The 21,111-nt window shown below is 38.6% G+C and overlaps 1 long non-coding RNA gene across 1 annotated transcript; it reads left to right on the forward strand.

Moving 5' to 3' along the window:
- Nucleotides 1-3,812: 3,812 nt before the first annotated feature.
- LOC147753975 (uncharacterized) lies at nt 3,813-7,697 on the forward strand. The gene is made up of 2 exons (XR_015311294.1): nt 3,813-4,427; nt 7,031-7,697. It is a non-coding gene; the product is annotated as an uncharacterized LOC147753975 (long non-coding RNA).
- Nucleotides 7,698-21,111: the final 13,414 nt, after the last annotated feature.

The raw sequence follows: 21,111 nt of genomic DNA on the forward strand, positions 1-21,111 counted from the left end.
GTATAGCCAGATTGAATGCTGGAACTATATAGTTAATGGGTCTTTCTAAATTTCAGTCGAAAATTTCAACAGTACATAAAACGTAAGATAATCTCCCTAAAAAGAAGTTCCGTAGGTTCCACTCAAAGAAGCAGAGATAAATTATATAATATTGTGTTCCTTATGCCACTCCTGTTCTGAAGACCCACTGTGATACACACAGAAGTGGTTATTTCTTTGTTTCAACGATACTTGTTTATTGACCGCCCGTACCCTCTGGCGCGAAAAATGGCGTTTTAAATTAAATAATTAGTTTTCAGTGATCACTGGAGAGCACCGCAAGGAGTTTGTAGGACGATCCATAATAATCTATCAACTTTATTCGTTTTTGGTCCTATTTTCTGGGGCTTAGGAGCCAAAATCTGTTTGTTAATGTTCAACATTACATCTGTATCTTCTCATACAAAGCTAGTACGCAGTTAGTTATAATCTATTTGTCTTTCTTCGTGTTGGTTGTGAAGAAAGGAAACATTTATCATAACAATTACCGCCTCCAATGCCGAATCAACAGTGGCACTTATTACTGCTATGCATCTATTTCACACCTCGTTGCTTTAACTTGCCCATTAAGATGGAGGTAGCGTTGTATCTCGTCTGGTAAGACTAATCATTGATTAATTGACCCAAGTATCGCTCGCTTATCATCCGCGATCAACACGAATATTGATCTCAACTCCTCCCGTCAATTCCAATCTTTCCCCTTGGAAGCTTTTGTCACTACGATAAGCCTGCGCCTTGGGGGCGAGCAATATATGTATACTGTTTTAATCTTACGATAAAAAAGACTCTATTTTTAGTTACCGATTCGAACAACTATAACGAAGGCTGCTATAGTCGAACGATCAACTGTTTATCAGTAATTGACTACATACGATTTGGATAGCACCCTTTAATCGGCTAGGTTTGTAAGGCCAACGCTCTCAGCAGGTAACCAGCATCGCGAAAGATATTAGTAAAAGGTATGTGAAACCATGGTAGAAGAAAATCGGTTTTCGCCATTATTGAATCTTACGCTAATGAGCGTAAAGGAAGAAAGGTACGAATGGGTGGGTCATCGGTGATGTATATATCAACTTTCAACTGAATGCATCGATTGGTTGGTAGCAGCAGGCAGCCATGGTGCCCCAGATACTGGCTACCGTGGTGCATCATTCGTCTGCGAGATATGAAGGCGCATGCAGGCGGGGACGGAAGGTTCCGAGTTACTGCACAAATGAACTTGAACATGAACTGGTTCATTGGAAGTTCCATAGAAGCCAAACTTCCCTCTTCAATCCGTATCTTATTAGAAGGAGCCTGATTCAACAATCTATCTGAAAAGAGGTAGAAAATCGCATTGAGAATAAATCAAGTATAAAAGGTGTTCCAAAGTTTATGCTTTCGCTTGTTGTCATTTTGTTGTTATAGGACGCGTATTAAGGTCTACCGATGCTATGTATCGTTCTTGCTGCAACATTCCCATTGAGCCTAGCTTAAATACAAGTTCTGACAAATAAGTTCATTGCATTTCCGAGAAGGCACTATATAATGATGCAGCCAGATGTTATTCGAGTACTTCGCTGGCCCAATGTGCATTTGGTTGGCAGCGAATGGAAGGGCAAGTTCAAACGAAAAACTTATGTGGTTTGACTTTTTTTTTTTTTTTTTTTTTGCTTTTTTATAAAACTAAGATTCGCTGAAAAGCAATTGCACTTAATGTCGCAATAAGCTTAATGTCGTGGCACATTGGGGGTTAATAAGGAAATTACTGAGTGTCAGTTGAAGATTGAACATCACCCCATGGCTGTGAGTCCGAGTTTCTGTTACATTAAAATTCAATTGTAATGAATGAAAAAGCTATATATCTTACTATTACTTACTATTTGTATTTTATATATTACATATTATAATACATAAATAAATTATTATAATAACTTAATAATATAAAAAAATTAAACCTAGCATCATCAGCAAAGGTGTCTACTCTGGGCTTTTGGTAATCTAAAAGAGTTACGAGTCGATTGAGTGCCATTAGAGATTATTGGGTTTGGAAGCATAGATATCAATGCTCAGCGAGGACACTGGCAGAATCTAAGACGAGTAAAACACTGGGCAGGGATGCCTTTAGCGCAAACACGGTTTTCACTGATACATTCATTTGAAGCACGGAAATTAAGAAAGTCGAACCTACAGAAGCTAACCCCCTACTGCGCTCCCTGTCAGCCCTCAATATGGAATTTCTTAAAGCATTTGTTTTAAAATCGAATCTAAAATAACGAGTCGAGCGCAAAGAACGAATACAAAAAATAGGTTCCCTGAGAAGAAAGAACTGAGTTCAGAGCAGATGGACCCCCCTTCTGGTGTACAGAAAAATCCGCCTGGAGCATACTAGGCAAAAATTAGGTGAAAAGCACCTCTGTAGCTGACGCTTATCAAGAACATTTGTTATTAACGGGATATTATCTGAAAAGGGAACGGTAGGTAGATAAACTTTCTGAAGAGATTGACGAATTTGTGACACAACACTCGACAAAACACCGTGCGCTTAGTCAACTGTAACACGTAACGTACTCGTTGAGCTCTGATCAAGGCGAGAAAAATAGAATAGTGCGGTGATTTCAGATACCGATAACGAATTGAGGTGAAGTCATGTAAATAGTCGTTGATAAACGTCCAGAAAGCTGATTTCAAGTTATGAACGGGAGCAGACATAACATAACATAAATTAGGATATCTCTGTATTGCCTGAAATGATTTAGTTTCGCCATGCTAGACGACTCCTAACAATCAGTACCTTTGTGACTGGTCATTCTTCATACCGGAGAACGGAACGAACGTTTTCGTCCGATATGCGCGTTATTATTACCGAAATTATCATTCGCAGACAACCACACGATTCCTAAGGAGTAGCGATCATATTTTTTTTCTATACATTTTGATATATAATCGTAAAATGATACTTTGGTGCCCATTGGAACAGCGTCTTTTTTTCTTTTTATCCCTGACATCAACGGAAGTAGTCACTATACTGGAATATTAATAGTCTCCGTCGAATCGAAAAAAATAATTTTCATATCGGATTGTGCCACTCTAGTTCATGAGATAGCAAGTGTAAAAATAGAATTAAACCTTTTCGCACGGAAAAAGGCTAGGTCCATATCCTTGGATGCTGACCCAGGCTTTTTAGGTCTAAGTTGGCATAAAATGTGAACCTGGATTTTTTCAGGAAGGCCCTTTGTAAACAATATTATCGTGCTTGTGAGCTGCTACAAGCTGCTTTCAAAGATGAGCTTAAAGGCATAAAACACAAGTTAGAGCATATCGTTTTAATTTTTTGCGCGCCAATTTGGCAAGGCCACTTGATTTGAACTATGCTTTAGTTCCTTGAGAACCCAGTATATTGGGTTATGCAAAATAAATGTAGAACGTCGATGAAAATCGTGATTTTTTTCAATTCAGCGGCAGTTATTAATGTCATTTTTCACAGCCGCTAGTTTAGAAAATATTGTTTAGGATGTGCCACGTTCCTATTCGGCCCAGTTGAACTTTTCTTGCCACATCCATTGACCTGAGCTGAGCCTGCTATGAGGTTTATGGTGACGTAACGTATGGTCGACAACCAAGGCCCGCGTAAAATCCGTTGAAGGAACCACAACAGGGCGACATACAGCATTTAAGTGAAGCTGCTGATGTTTAAGTCTTATAATCTGCTTTGGTATTAGTAAGTATTGTAGATAAATTAGACATGGTTATATATATATAACGACTAGGCTATTGAGGTCCGAGCCGTTAGCCGGCATATTACCAGTTTTTACTCAATGACCTAGTTCTTTATTATTCTATGAAGGCTACAAAGCTACGCCCAACCAAATACATAGAGAACAACGAAATCCCTAGACCTCGAGATCGGCTGAACCCCTGGAAGTCCTGCTCGATTACAAATGATGGAGGACAAGACCGTTCAAATTGGCGACACAGACAGACCACCTCCGATGCAAACGTTAACACCATTGCTGAAGTCGTGTCGTAGTTTACATGGTCCCCAGCAGATTTAGCCTGAAGCACTAGTGTTTACGGAAAGATAGTTGCCTAAAAAGGGAGGCCAGACGAATGTTGCCGAGAGTGGTTTTTCGTCGTCAGCGGGTCGTCAGATATGGGCCGTAAAGACCCAATACAAGAAAGGCGTCGGGACCGCTAAGCCGCCGGGACGGTCATTACAAAGGGCACAGCCGCACAGGGGGACACGAGAATGATGCTTATAACGATACCCTAGTGTAACATCCGAGAATAGTGAATAGCTGTTGGGTTGGTCAAGATTAAAGGCACAAGTTGCCAACCGAATGCGAAGCGTTGTACGACGTACTGGCATACATAGCGCCAACGTAGTAGACTACGACAGGACCTGAAGGGTGAGTCAGATTAGCCTTTCGAATTTATCGTATTTAGACTTGCTATAGCAAGCCTGGCCTACTGTGCTTCATTTTTAAACAAGACGCTTGGCAAAAAATTCCTATATGCTAAAAAGAAGGAGCTTATGCGTTGGAAAGCACATAGTTTAATTGGCATGAAACTTGAGCGATTATCATAAACGTTGGAGATATTCTAAATATTATATCTTTAAATCGATGCCTACCCAAACGATTATAGAAATATGCGCCGCACCGAAATAGGCCTATATGACTTCGGGGGTCTTTTCATCGTTAGCCCAACGTTGCCCCGCAAGAGCAGATCTGTTAGGCAATATATTAACGAACGTAAGTCAGTTCTGTATCAATCGTGGCCATAACAAGTGACAGTTGAGCACATAAGCTTGCCGTGAATAACTGAGAACTTAACTGTCAAGAAATTACCCAACTGTCTACCATAATACAAGTTGCATGATACGAACTATTCAACAATTTATAACTTAATAATATAATCACCAAGCTAAATTTCTCCAGATTAAAAAATTAATTCCAGACTTAAGCGGTTAGTGAAAAATAATGATAGTAAACTTGTTTTGAGTAAATTTTTTTTGTTGCCCAAGATACCATGGGGTCAATGTAAAAACTGGGTTTTATTACGTTCTTTTGCAGGACATAAAGTAATCAAAAATGAATAGATATTCTAACATAAATTAAATAACACACTTAATCCCGACAACCATCTGAAACAACGAAAGCTAATTTGGCTGTGCCCTGAAAACCACTTGATATAAACATTACTACAAGTAATTCCTCTAACTAAATTTGACCGCATTTTTAAAGTTGGCGCATTGTACTGTTTATGGGATAACGTGGCGCTAGTCTAAAAGAAGACAGTTTGTCTATAATACAAGCTTAGAATATTTGGGGCTTCATGTTTGGATGGCTGATACAAGTGTGTTATTACATTGCGTAGTGTTCTGTCATTATTTGTTATAATGTTGGTTGTATGTTGCATGTGAAGACTCATCTTTCCATACAAATCTCTCCTTTCAAATCGCTGAAGCCGCTCTTTGTTATCTTGCGTAAATAATATATAAAACTAGCTCTTTTTTCAACACACGTCTATACAAAAACATTCATGCTAAGCCATGTTGAGTAATATCTTTCCTCAGCTTAGTAATCAATAATATACAACTTTTTTACTATATATATATTACTACAACTTTTTTGTTTTTGTTCTTCTTCTGGCGTGACGCACAGCTTTTCGTTTTTTTTCAAAAATATTGCTTTTTTCTTTAAAGCTTAACTCTTTTTTATAACCTAAGTAGAATACGTATAGACCAAAGAAGCAGCTTTCTATTGGTGTGCAGCGTTTAATTATCAAGATACAACAGGTTAGGGGACCTAAGCATCAAAAAAAAACAGCGGGAGCGAATTGGCCAATATAATAAAACGCATTTAAAAATTAATTCAGTCGATTTGGACCAAACTTAATGAACGACTCGAGACCAATCTATTTGCAGCACTAATTTTGCTACCTTGATTCTATGGATCATAGGTTCGTCAGTCAGCAAAATTGAGAAAAAAAAAGTCTTTTTCGGTAAATTTAAAAAATTCACATTGTTTTGGAAAATTATTAACACTTTCCCAATGTTTCTATAAAGACGTATTGGCTGGTGTTTCTCAATTATCATTAACAAGATTTGCTTATAAAACGAGACTTCTCTCATTTTCATTGTGACAGGGGAAGTATATATTTCGAGACAGTTAGCAGAAGTACGTATCATATTTTGACGTTTTATACAGACACGATAATTTCGAAGACGATATAGGTTTTATAGCAGAGTAGTTATATAGTGACGTATTCCGGTATATATTATTGTATTTACTATTCTTCAGTGAAACGTTTCAACGGATCAAGCAGAGTGCATATGTTTGGTGCAATTTCCAAGCAAAAAGCATGCATGAGTGAAAAATCTATGAAGAAATTAAAAGAAAAAAAAGACCGAGTGATATGGCTTACTTTATTAAGCGAGTGACCTGTATTGAAGGGTGGAGCGCGGTTAGGAGGAAGATCCTTCCTGACTAGTTAATATGTTGTCAAGCTCAGCTTGAACAACCCCGATTTGATTGACGAAGAGCATGCCCGAACAAACCGGTGGAAGCCGAGATCTGGCCCATAGTCCAATTGTTGCTCTAAAATACTACTTATAGCTTTTATCCAAAGGGACCAGGCAGGCAATGAACTCTAGCTACGATCGACGTGGATCCCCAAAATGTCTCGAGCCGACATGGTTATTACATGCTTTACATATTGCACTTTGTTAGTTGACAATTTCATTCAACAAAGAATTTGGCCCTTCTTTTCTCTTCGAAGGCCTACATTAGATTAAGATAGTAATACTAACTAAAGTAGTACTAGGAAGACATAGCATTAACCTAAGGGTCAATACTTTCCTCTGCCAGGGGCGCCCCTAATCAGGGGCTATTACACTGAATACGAATGCTATATTCTTATTCAATGTAATAGCATCCAGATACGGCACTGAGTACTCAAGACAACAAAAGGCCGATCCGAGCTATCTAATTGCTACACCTTGTTGCAGGTGCCTGCTTGAAGCAGATGCAACGGTCATCCGTAAGGTTGGTTTACAGAACCATATACCTTAGGAACCCTAGATTCGACAGAACGAAGGAAATGATCCCTACTAACCGCACTGGATGCGTTCCTAAAGTCCAATTTCACAAGCATTGTTGGCTCGGATCTGATGGCGTCAGATGACCATGGCCGTATGTGGCCGCAGTGTTGGAACCTGCATATTTCACTGGTGAGCGGTTTGCCTTTGGAGTAGGCATGGTCGATTGTTATTGTATATATTGCCGAATCGGTTAGATAGCAGGTTCGGATGGAGCAACAAGGAGGTTTTTGCGAGTAAAGGATGGCGCAACATTCACATGTAGCGGATGCTGTACAAGCATTGCCACAGGCACTCTATCTAATCCCAATTGCCAAATCGCCCGGACAACGCATCACATGAAATTTCGTGTGCAGTGTTATATACTCAATAACCTATAAGAAGTACAAGACCTGAAGAAGAGCTTCGTAGTATGCCCCTGTAATGATAATACCCTACTTTAACCTAATCCTTATTGTCAGAAATACAGGACGTGAACCATTCCCATCCCTGTAAGCTTTATACGTAATCCTGTTTTCATGTTATGTCATCTCTGATAATAATAAATTGAAAGCTATAGCTGCTGAGTATACATTCAGTTGGACACTTCGTCTTTCGTAACTACGCGTAATGACATCGACCATGGCACAAACAGCTAACCCCGGAAAATATGTATATACTAAATCTGCAACATATTGGTTAAAAGCTAGCGTGAATTAGAGAATCATTGGACGATACTTCGATTGATTTATATTGTTTCCTTTTCGATGGTACAAAGGTAGCACAGGGTAAAATTATCAGGAACCAGGTAGCTGTCCAGTTATTCTCTGAGTACAATAAGGAGATGTCGATCGGTTTTTTTTGTTTTAGAACCCAATTCCTCCTGAAATAACCTGCGATAACCTAGCATTCGTTTATTCCTTTCAAGCAATACATGTTTATTGCTTCAGTAATTCAAATTTTGAATAAGGAAACAACTATTCTTCCACGTTCAGCATGAGTTATACTGATTTTTGGACATGGCGAAATAAACGTAACTGAATATCTCATGGAATACTCTACATGGATACTTATTTTACTTCATTCACATCAAAACGCATAAGCCAAAATGATTGTTAGACACGTGTGCCTGAACTACAATAGCAGTAGGTATCAAATCGAAGCGAAGGTCTAATCTAAACAAAGGCGTTCTGTTATCGGAAGCAACAGTGGGAGCTATAAGTGAGCATTCAAAAAGAAGTATTAATCTTCTATCGCTAGCCACTAATGGTAGGGTGGGTTAATGTCTCTAGTCAGGCTACGCCAAGAATTACTCCATTTGTATTTGTACAATGAACGTATAAGACGCCAAAAAAAGCGCCTTTTCAAGATACGAGGGTTCAACCGAACCGTCGTACCTTGATCTTTGTCCTTGAAACAAGCCAGGAAGAAAGGTGGGTATAGCATCCATATTTGCGTATTTTTCAATCCTTGCGATATAGGAAAACCACTGTATGTCTGGACAAACTACTATTCAAAATGGCCTTCAAGCAAATACACAGCATATAGATTTTGTTTATTTGTCAGATTGAATTTTATAATTGACATCCCTTACGTGGATGTAATGCTAACTAATGCAAAACGCTGATAGAGAAAACTTTTAAGGTTCAACGTATATCAGGTCTGCGCAAGGAAATCAATCGTCCGAGAAGTAGTTTAGCTCTACCTTGCGATTCGGCTATAAACAGAGCAGCAATGCATCCCGAGTCTCTTTGCTCAGAAAGCATAGCCTTAGCAACCTTCAATGGTAATGCTGTTAGTTGCAAGGATGATTTAATGGTTTCATTATAGTCGAGAGGGAAATAAAAATGGACTCCCTATACGTTAATAGGTTTACGCTGTTGTTTACGGTCACGGTTTTTTAAGGCTTTAAAAAAACATCGCGATAAATTTTTGATCAGTTCTGATGATAAATCACTTAAAATATGAATATTCGGCAAATTAATCTCTATCGATTCATATGCAAAAATCTATCCTGAGAATTTATGCTATAGGTATCGTGCACTCCGTATCACGCAGTGGCGAGTATGATTAATCAGACGATCAATAATAATTTTCTTAAGGTAGTGAAAAGTAAAGCTTAATAAGACCTATACTCACAGGGAACTAAACCAGCCTAAAGCTAAAATGCTGATAGCCTGCTGACTGCAGCAATTATCTTTTTAATTACTGAGATCCCTTAGCGTTGTTCTTTGGGACCAGTTTAGTGGAACTCTAACCTAGTCGCCCTTGCTGCTCCTTTAGGAGCTCTAGGGACTTCAGCTAGCTTTTTCCATATTTTCGCTCTGCTGCAGTCTGTCCTTCGCACTTCGCACATTTCAAAATGCATCCCAGACAATAGACTCCCGTCACGATATTCAGCCTTGCGTGAGAAACTGCTTCTTGGGGTTGATCAGTCTTAGTGAAAGGTGGTCTACAGTGTAGGCCTCAATAGACGTTACCTATTATTTTCGACTATTGTCAAAATACAACAGGTAATTGATTACAGGGTTTCCAAGAGTCTAAGCCGTCGAATCTACCACCAGACGGTGAAATTAATGAATAGAAGTTAGGACAGCTAGAACGTTTACTGTAATTGTAACTCAATACAGGATTTGGGGTTGTTTTATTTGACTGTCAGTGAAATTATTTGATACGATGCTCAACGCGGTTTCAAACCTTCAACCAGTAACCACTTGAATCTTGTTTAATATACTCTTCCCCAGGTATTATATTTAGCATGAATGCCTACCGAGGAAAGTGAAGTAATAATAAAAGAAATTCACGCTGCAAAATTAAAAGCAACCACCTCGCCGTCAAGATCGTTAAGCCACTTCATCAGAAAGGCCTTGATAGCTTTTAAATAGGATAAACGCAAGCCCTGAAAATATTAGACGGATTAGTTAAGGTTGTCTATCATAGACATATACTAAATCAATAGGGTGTTTCAATAGGTTAGCGAGGTATCATACAAACCCTGCTCAAATAAACATCGATTTGTCATTATGTAAGATTTGCAACAACATCGATTATCCTTGGTTAACCTAAATCTCGTTGCCGCTGTTCTGCATAGTAGCAACTCATTGCCGAAACATCGACATTGCTAACAATACAAAAGGACCCGCGCTACCTTGAACGATAAATTTTTTTTGCCATTTTTCAGTTGATTTCTTATTATGAAATTTATACATAAAAACAATTAAATAAGAAATATATTTAATAGGAGATCGTAATTATTTATACATCTCAATTTTAACTATATAAAGTATATATAGTCGTATCTGTTCAGGTTTAGTTTGTCAGCGACGAGCACCACTTTTCCGCAACGAGCTACTATTACCAGTTAAATCAATATGAATTTCGCTAGCGAACAGTTTCCGTAGAGCTTTCTAGAGAACTGTAAAAAGCTGCCTATGTCAAAACACATCGAGTTCTCAGTACGGTACATTTCTACTACAATTTATAATTTTTCGTCAACTGAGGGTAACAAAAGCGTCTTACGTTATAAGGCCTTAGACGTAATTCAAGCTATGTCTGACAGGCTCTTTTTTACGACCAATGATATTGGCGAGAATTCAGGACGATGAATTTCTTCGCTATTGAAGGATTACACGTTGAACGCTAAGACAGCGATTGGTGTAGCCATTCCGCACAAATCACCAGATCACTTCGGCTAGCGGAACTATTAACGTATCGAGGCGACGGAACTTCGCTAAAGTCAAACCGTGGAATGAATGGCTTTGTTTGAACTAGCTGGTGGGTCTTATCCGTCGTCGTGAAGCCCTCGGACAGTTAATCTCACCTTAAGTCTATTCGACACTCCCACGGTGGAGCTCATATATATTCGCTTGGATGCATGAGGCTGCGATAGAGGCAACGCTATTTAATCCTTCTGCCCGCGTATAACAGTTGGTCAGCTCCTCTGAGAAGACTTCTGTGACTCGTCTAGCTACATGTCTTTCGATGGCAACAGTTTGGCAAAAGAAAACAGCTCACCTCCTATCGACTCGGTAGTCGAAGTAACTGCTCAGACACAATAGTTACTATTGATAGCTTCGAGTACGCCATCTACTGGGAAGCCTAGAGCTCGGCAACAAGGTAAGGGATGCTCGAAATCAAAGCTGTATGCAGATACATACCCTTGTACACGGATAGATTATATTATCATGGGTTAGGGCTGTTAAATAATATTCTGAATAGGCTGTGTGCAGAACCTTCAATGTAACATCCAATGATGACTTTCCATTACGTAGGAATAGCTTTCAGCCATGCCTATATAGGACACAAATAGTCTGTCTGACTTTTTGCACTGCGTTACGGTCCTAGGTATCAATGTTTGTTCTAAGGCCATCCGGATATAACAAGCTTTGTGACAAATTGCTTATCATTTGCGTGCTCTTTGCCTCATTATTTAAAATCTGTTATAGTGAGACATGTAGAGCCAACCAACGTACGTTTCATGCTATGGCTATTTCAGGCTCATCTCATGCCAAGCTAGGTAATAAAGGGAAACTCGCACATCGCAAATCTACAAGATCATAAACTGGTTTTTTTACTCTCGACAATTTCAACACTATATCGTGACTTGGGACTAATGACACGTGTGCTACATTTCAAGAGACACATGAGGGCCATCTGTAGCAAGTTGAACTTCGGACTCCCTTTGTTTCATTGTACTATAGTCTCCTGTATTCTTTCGCCAAGCAATATTAAGCATTTCAAACTGCTATGAACATTTGGTGCTTACTAAGTATAAGTACAGCTGTATATGGAGCGTAAAACTATCTGGCTATTGATAACCTGTTTCGTTCTTGTCCACCAAACGGGACAATTGCGTGTTGAGTCGTTGTTTCAGCATTCGAATATTAAGGAATTAGTGGCTTGTTTAAGGTAAAGTAGACCGATCTCACCTGTTGGACGCCTATGCCGGTGCATGCCGTACTAGACCGCATCCTCCGAGCACCTCTGATAGCCTAATGAGCGAAGATTTGGCAGAGGTGGTCGCGGCCTTCATCTCAGGCGCCGTTCTCTACGAGCGTATAGTTAGTTTTGAATAATTAAATTCGCTGAAGCAATCATTGAATTGCATAAAAAGCTACGATGAGCTATAATGCACCTGTTACAATGATAGCAATTAGTACACGATCATTTACAATAAATTATATAAAATATTGTTTAAGCGAAATAGAAGAACCGAGTAAGCAGCTGTGTGTGAAGAAATGACATTAGTAGATTCAGTGTTATCTATGAGGCTTTTTCTTCTCTTTTCGAGCGCTGTACAACTGGAAAAATGATCTATTCAATTCAATATACCATAACATGTCGTCTTGTACAATATGGCATAGTAGAAGGATATTGGTTGTACGATGACAAGGAATAACGGGCATGAATGAGGTTGAATAGGGACGATTTCCATTAGAACTTTGACACGGTCGAGCGAATCTTCAACCGGGATATCTCGTTCTCTCCAATTTGCACCATTCCGGAAATTGTTATTTAACTCTAAGCAGTCAATGGCGGTTCTATTCCGGTGAACTCGTATCATAAGGTAACTTGCTTTGATAACTTTATTACATTAATGGCCGGCAGTATTGTGCGAACGAGGAGGCGGGATAGTGTAATGATATTTGCTTTATATATATATATATATATATATAAGATTCTTCGAGCCAAAAGCGTAGAGCCACGACCTCGTGCGAATCCGACGGCCGGCAAACGATGTCCTGGCAAACAATCATACGGACACCAGGTTACGTTACACTTTGTATCACTCGCGTCCCACGCAAAACAGTGTTTCTATTCCCTCTAGAGTGCTAATGAAATGCGTCGGCAGCACGCTATGATGATACACTAGGGATCATGAAATAAATTTCCTAACGACTAACTATAAATAGATTGTGATTCTTTGTCCGGGAGTCACTATAGTGAAACACGTGTTTCAATTAAATGGCACAATCTGTCTTGTCTCGTGCCCGCGTTCGTCTCCGATCTCAAATGTAAAATGTGTATGTGCTATAATCAATAAAATAATGTACAATTTACGTTTATACGAGCACTAGTGCTTTTATTGAATTGGTAGTTTCCATTTGTCGAGCAGGCAATCGAAATAGCTACTTTGAACATGTCCTACTCATTACAACCACGTTGATTAAAGCCATCTATATCGTGTATGTTTAATACAATTACAGGTCCCGAATATATCAGTAGCTCGTAATAAGAAAATTTTTCCATTTAATTTCTGCGGCTGAACGTTTTTTACGTTATATGTATACACACACACACAAATGCATGCATGCATGCACACCTGTATATTGTTTTATAAAATGATCAGCTCGACGGCTATCTTCTCGGTAAGTAAGTTCGTTTTTTTCGATACCTTGAAGGACTAGCGCGACGAGAAATGAAAAAAAGAAAGCTACTGAAGACGTATTGACAATCGAAATTCTATGTGTCTGGGCCTGCAACAAAAGCTCAACTGAAGAACCAACGTAATTCATATGCCAATAGCAGAATTGGCTGACAGCAGCTTTTGCTCAGGATCGAAAATGACTCGGTGCTCACTCAGATGACTATAGATTTGTGCATGGGGATGGAAGTGGTTGGTGGCTTTTGAATCTGACGTTCCCTCATAGCAGTCGCTTTGACATATGGCTCACAACCTCCGAGCTAGCTGAACGCCGTTTCCTTGACATCCCGAACGCACCGCGACGCTATTGGAAACAGATTCAGCGAGTCGGCCTACTTAGACGCGCCACTGAATTTTGCATGCGTCCAAATTCGTTGTTGAAATTCTCATTGCTAGAAACTGTGCCGAGGTGGTAAGTGTCTTTTGTAAACGTTCTGTGTAGAAAAGCATTTTCTTACAGTGGTTCACTTATTTTTTATCTTTCGCATCTTTTAAAACGACAATAAATCGCTCACTTTTATATTTATTGCCGATTATTTTAGCGATACGTACCGTTCGAAGAATAGTTAATGGACAATTACCGCTACGAATCTTAATAATACGAATATATCACGAATATAATACGAATCAGTTAATAATACGAATATAATACTATATTTAATTAACTTAGCGGTCATGCTATTTGCCACTGGAAGAAACACTATTAGGATTTAAAACGTTTGATGAGTTGCTTCAATTTAAAAGCAGGCCTGTTCATTATTTACCCCTTAAACCGAGTCTTGTACGTTTGTGCCATAAAGGCCGTGGATTCAATGGATGTTGCGCATTAAAGATCGTCTGCATGAATGAAACGTCTGCATTTACTCAGTTAAGATAGGTAACTTGAAGTTAATACTAGTTTAATATTCCGTTAAAATTTCGTACAATTTTACAGCGAGGAAGCATGCATATAGCGATTATGCATGCAGTACAGCAGAGGCTTCATTACGTGCTTTTCAGTAACGTTATAACGTATTAAACGTATTAACGTATTAAAAAAAATAGGGTTCAGCGATACACCTAACGACCATATATAATTCTATCGTTAGACCATATAGAATTCTATCGTTAGATTTTTTGCGCATCTTTCCCTGCCTATCGACGTCGAAAAAGTACTTTCGTTCTATTGTAGGGCTGAAAGAACTTCACATACTCTCGACAGTATTTGGTCTCTGAACGTACCGGTCGTAAACGTGCTACGTGCGTTGTCTAACACGTGATTGGACTTACGCACCACATGCCCAGTACTATGCGTGTATGTGCATAGATCCATGGAACGTAACGTAAACGTTGGCAAAGTTCATGGATTAACCGCTGCACCTAGTAGACCTTAGTAACAACCTAAACATAGTCTGAAAACAATGCTTACTTGTTGTAAAAAGTACACCCCTTATAGATCTTGTCACAATATTATCGCTATTACAAAAGACCTCTAAGGAAATTTGGCAAAAACAATCACATCAGGGAGCTAGGAAGAAATCTCGTTCTAACTATCTCAGCGCCATGACCGACAACCTATATCTGGCCTTACCACCAGAACGCAGGCATGAGGTAAAAATAACGTATACTGGGCAGTACTCGGCAAATCATGGTAGTAGCAATAATGAAATGTAGAGAATCATTTTAGTACTTGTACGATATGTGTTAACCAAGGGTGACAGATATCGTAAAAAAAAAAAAAAAAAACACTTGATTTTTATTATTTACCTGCAAGGAACAAATAGCTACGTGAGTATTTTATTTGTATGTACTGAAGATGTTCTACGCATATTTTTGCGTGGAATAAGTATTGCCTTATATTCTTCTTTTTACTGAGAGACAATATAGGTTTACGTTGTTGGCTATCTTAGTAGATAACATTTCATTATGTCCAGCAAAAATACGGTCCCGAATCGTAGTCAGCTTATGCGGTGCTCATCGTAGCTTTTATGGATTAGAGATAGTATCTCCAGTGAACACACTAAGCATATCGCCGTCACTGTCGTTTTTGATTTCGAGGGAAAGCAATCCTCAGGCTTTTGACATGATGCCATGCCTTCAAATCCTGAACCTGAAATTCGCATGTCCTCATGCTTAATGGCAAACAGTGCTATTTCTGCAGCACCGCGAGGACAAGCGTGCTTCGCGATGTGGGTCAGTTGTCTGATACGCCCTGGACGAATGCAAGAGTGACGACAATGTATATATATATATTTTTTATATCAGTGGGTCTAAAGTGGGAGGAACTAAGGGCTGAGCTCACTAAACTTATTCGACTGAACGTCCAGTTTCCCTGATAGTGTATTATTACTCTTATGATTACTGACGTTATTTCTACATTAGATTATATGAAAGATATTGTTTTGATTGAATATGACGCGACAGATTTTCTTTAGCCTATAACGAATAGGTATAATAGACCAGTCGGCTATAGCGGCTTGCAGGATTCGAGCTGTTTACCGTCTAATTTAATACGTACGTACGAAAGACATATTGAGTAATTTAACTGTAGGTAAGTAATATTAAGTGAAGCAAAAATCTTGTCTAGTCTGCCCTGATGATCGATGGTGATTCTTGGAGGGAGCTTGATGAGAAAACGGAGTACCCACAGTGACGTCCAACGACGTTATTTATGATGCTTTTAGAAAGCGTAGTTGGCAGCCATACTGTCTTTCTTTAGCTTTTTTTTTACGTTGTAGTTACAAGGGTATACTGACTTTTATAGGTGGGCTTAGTCATTTGTCTTTCTAATAATGGGACCACGCCAAGACGTAGAAACTCCTGGATTCAGTTAAGTCGATTGGTAGGTCTTTACCACAGCATTGATCGCTCGTGTAGCAAAGCCTTTATCGTCATGATTCACTTCTAGTCACAGAGATTGCAATAAAGTAGCAATTCGGGATTATACTACGAATATCTGCAACAACTGTTTTTACGCATGTGTAGGCTTTCTCTAAAAAAAAAAATTATAAACCTCTCCTTGGTACTAGAAGCTACGCGTGGAAGCATCTGCTTAATGTACACAGGCTTTTTTGCCATGTAAACTCGTTTTAGCAAATTTTTAGGGTACACGTTCCACAAGTTTTCCAAGACATGCTACCAGATTACCGAGGGCATCGAGAAAATATAGGAAATAAGTAACAATAGGAGAAAACTGCGTTGCTATTTAGCGCCAGAAGTCCTATTTTTGTCTATGTGTATATTGTCCTTTGTTTACTTTTTGGGACGCATCAAAACAATCCAGAAAATATGTACTTAATATGATAATTATTTGTTAAGCGTTTTGCAACCTATTTATATAAAACGAATGCACGGGGTGTTAACGACTGAACACTAACCTAGTTATGATGGTCTGATTTAAAAAAAAGATCGTATTTTATTTTTTGTTAAATATATCCTGGGTGCGATTTGAGAACTTAAGATGTTCCCTCTGCGGAAAAAAAATTAAAAAATAGATTTAAAAAATCGAGAATCATCACTTTGCGACCAATGTAGAGCTAGAAAGGTATAGCAATTCATATTTTTGAGTATTTAAAATGACTGTTGTTGGCACGTCGACTAGCAGGAACCGCCACTTTTCTTTAACAATGCGCCGACTCCTAGAAGAGGATAAATAGGCAAAGTCCTTGCAAGGACATATAGGTCAAAAACGGTCAAGCCAATTAATAGCCTCACCACTGTTCTTACCATTAACACTGGCAAAAACGATGTAACCAAAGCAAAGCTTCCACAGTAGACGCCAAAAGACCAGTTCTCATTTCTACCGACATAGGTACGGTTGACACTACCGACACAGAAGAAAGCCATAGAGCGCATCGATATGTGTATCTGGAACTTTTCGTTCGACGCAATGCCTTTGCTCGATCTCTTAAATGTTTTTTTATTAACAGCGACAATTTGGAGCAATAAACGCTTTTATTACTTTCACTAATCTGTTCTCGGAGAATGGGTCTCGCTGTTTTGGACAGTCTGAGTTTTTATATGTGAGATTCTGGTTAATAATGCTAGCATAATTTTCTGTTATTTGGTTTTTGTAATAGCAACGCTACACTATTTGTCCTACCTAGGAGAGGCCACATGCGTTGTATACAGCCGAAAGGTTTACTGATTATAGGGAATTGCACGGCTTTATTAGCAATTCAAATGAAAAGATTTCCATACCTGATCCCCAGCTGTTCCTTTCAGATTAAGTCTCAGTACCGCTATGTACCATTGCTTCAAGGATCTATCAGGATAGCGAGAGGGCTTAATACGAGCAATCTGGAAAGAGCAAACAGCAGAAAGGATTACGACTATATTCCCGCTTTTCCTGTTGGTCAGATCTGTAGCAGAAGGCTAATATCTGCTTAGGCCCAGATTTGAATTTCCATGTTCTACATGCTAATAAGGTAGCTAGGCAAAGGTGTTACCGTTATGAAAACAATCTGAAGTCCGATACAGAGTTAAAAATATATATATATATATAAAAAGATATAGCATAGTATTTTTTGAAAATTGTAGTAATTTTGAAAAAGTTAGCCTATTTCTTTTTTATGAGACGAGCTTTGTCAAAACGTAATTAATAATATTCTTATATCAAAATCGGCTTGTTACATTTTTAAGCTGTACATTTAGTCTATAGCCATCTTAATCGCACCTTAGCGAAAAATTTTATGTAATTAGATTTTAAGGACTGGAGCTTATTAGAACACTATCTGTTGATCCTAACGCAAAAATGCCTAGCAATCAACGTCTACTTTTTGCCTATCACTGCCCAATATATAGGCCGAAACATTAAAATCATATTAGGCTGAATATACTTATAATTGTCCGAATTACTTTGGAATGTGCATTCAAAGAGCTTACTAAGTTAGGCAGTTTTATATATCTGTTTCCTACATGTAGCAAACTGTCTCTTCTGCGATACCCCCGTACTAAGTAGTTCGGATCAGAAAGTTAAAACATTTATTAGCATGAATTTAGGTGTTAAAAAAGTTCTTATATTTATCTAGTTATTTCCCTTTCAAAGAAGTTTCTCGTTGTTGGTCAAGTGCTAGATACGGCTTGAAAGCGTTTCTCCTCTATCATTTTTACGAGCTTGCATTCCGCGGTAACTGATACGTTACGTCCACTGCAAGCTCCAAAGGTGTATTTGTAGGTATCAGAAGGCAGATCTTCGACATACTCGTATCCTCTATTCGAAGGGTCAAAAACCATCAAAGGAAAGGGAGACATTCATGCTGTGTGCCACGACGTTTTTATAGTTTCGAAACGGCATATTAGAGCTCACCTCACCGCACTCGATCTTCAACGAGGTCTACCGAAATCGCCTTGTAGTCAAACAACCATAGAATTGACATTTAAAATTTCTAACTAATTACCTGTATGTAAATATGCTTTCCGTTCTGCCGGTTCGCTGTTTATCTCTCGAAACGTCAGGCAGCTCAGAATGCATCGGGCACATCGAGGGCGTTCTTTTGGTGCGTAGAAAAGATACCTTATGCGTTCTTTTGAGTATCAGCGGACCCTCTGTACAATAGTCGCAAGTTAATTTCAATACTTTGTAGCCTTGACGTATGCGAAAAAAATGCTTTTAAACGGCACTGAATCCTTGGCCAATAGCAGGTGACGTTGCAAGGCCAAAGCAATTTACATACCGAGTGCCTATATTTCAATGATATTCTTTGGTGCTTATATCATTATTGTGGTAATAATCAAATACACAGTGCTGTGGTATACTTTCATCATCGCAGTATCTATGCGTAGCTTGATCTCTTTTCAGGACTAGAGTGGTTGGAGGGACTACCTTGTCTTCGTTCGTTGGCTCTATTTACTCTCTTTTATTACTAATCGAAAACTTACGCTCCTATCGAAGCTCATCAAGGCTACATAGTTACAAGTATCTCAAAATGGAGAGCACTTTTTTTTAAAACAAATTTTGTGATAATAGAAAATGGTAATAACAACATCTAGCTTAAACGGAGTACGTATCCAGTTTCGTAATTGTCTATATTGAACTAGGTAAATGGTGTGCCTCTCTAATTGTATCGGTTGATTGTGACAAGGTAAATATCTCTTGCCATCTGTGTGACTCATTTTAGGGACTTCACTAGTTCGAGATAAGCAACAAACTATCGCAGATTGTTCATTATCAAATCTGATTAAGTTTTATCTTGAAAACTTCTCATCCTACTGCTATTTCGAAATAAAGAGCATTCTGCCCCTTGCAAACATCTAGCTTTCTACTTGACTGCCTGATTCCAAGTATATACCCGTCGAATTTTGGAATCTATTTTAGGCCATTATATAATCAAGCTTTTGAGACCTCAGATGAATTCTATTCAAAGATACAAGCGCAAAGACCGCGTCCGTTTATAAGACAATACATTAAATAAGAATTGCATATCTATTTCATGTTATATATCTAGCGTATAACAGAAAAACAGTCTATTACTGAATTCAGTATCTAAGAAACGAACAAAAAAAAAAAATTAGATAAAAAATAACTCGGAAATCTTTGATGCAGCGAATAAAAGGTGGTCAAAAATTCTGAACGTCTCTGTACTAACAGCTCATAACTTGTATTTTTTCTGCGTGTTGATTCAGCTAGCAACGACTTAGCCATTCCTGGGAGGATACTATAAGCCTAATGGCTTTCGTCACGCAACAGGCAAATTGCATCTTTCTAGCGTGTCTTAAACGTTCTCTGCAATAGTTTACGCGGTTGACAAAACTTCATTGCGTTATCGTTTGTTTGAAAAATAGAACTAATTACTAAACCCACCATATGCTCGATATACGTGGCTGACCCGAAACGAAGAAATCTGCTGCACAGTGACATGAAATATGTCTCGAACTCGATTTTTATAGCATGCTATATTAAAAAATACGGTTTTTAGCCATATTTATTCTAGAACGTTCCTGGAAACCGAAAAAACCGAGGGCCGCTACGTCCCTATAGCGTGGACCTTAGATCAGTCCCTATCTTTCCAAGTGTAAATGATCTAACTTTCGGAGGTCACACCATTTAACGTTAAACGGTGCGAGGCTGCTCTAAGTTTCTGTTCAGACAACTAAGTTCATATTCACTAGATTTTAGCAATGTGGAATTTCCATTCGTAACTGAGGTTGTTTGTGGGAACTTCTCTGTGTTGTCCAAGTTACATATACCTACACTGTAGTAGCTCACAAGTTAGACTCGTCTTCCGGTTGCGTTAGTTAAATCCGTTAATACCACATCGAGCCTCACGAAAACTAAGTTAGACGGATCTTTCTCGGTCTACATGAATTCAGTTAATATCCTTCCGTATACGCGATGGTTTCGATCTGAACGAAAGTCTCACTTGGGTCCTTTTAGAACAACAGAGCTAGATACGTTACAACAGCTTTCTCGGTTTCGCCAACTTTCAAAAAAAAATCTTTCGTCATTTACGAAGCATTAGCACTTGACAATTTTTCGTCTATTTTGTAGAAATTTTTTTATTTGGTAAGCCTACTTCTGTGTTATGGAATTAGATTTCAACAAAAAATCAGGATTCAGTCGTGTAGTAAGTTAGTTTTGTGCATTTGTAACAATGCAGAGTTTCACGTA

This window comes from Varroa jacobsoni, unplaced genomic scaffold (assembly GCF_002532875.2).
Source record: "Varroa jacobsoni isolate VJ856 unplaced genomic scaffold, vjacob_1.0 scaffold_54, whole genome shotgun sequence".
NCBI classification, from domain to species: Eukaryota; Metazoa; Arthropoda; class Arachnida; order Mesostigmata; family Varroidae; genus Varroa; species Varroa jacobsoni.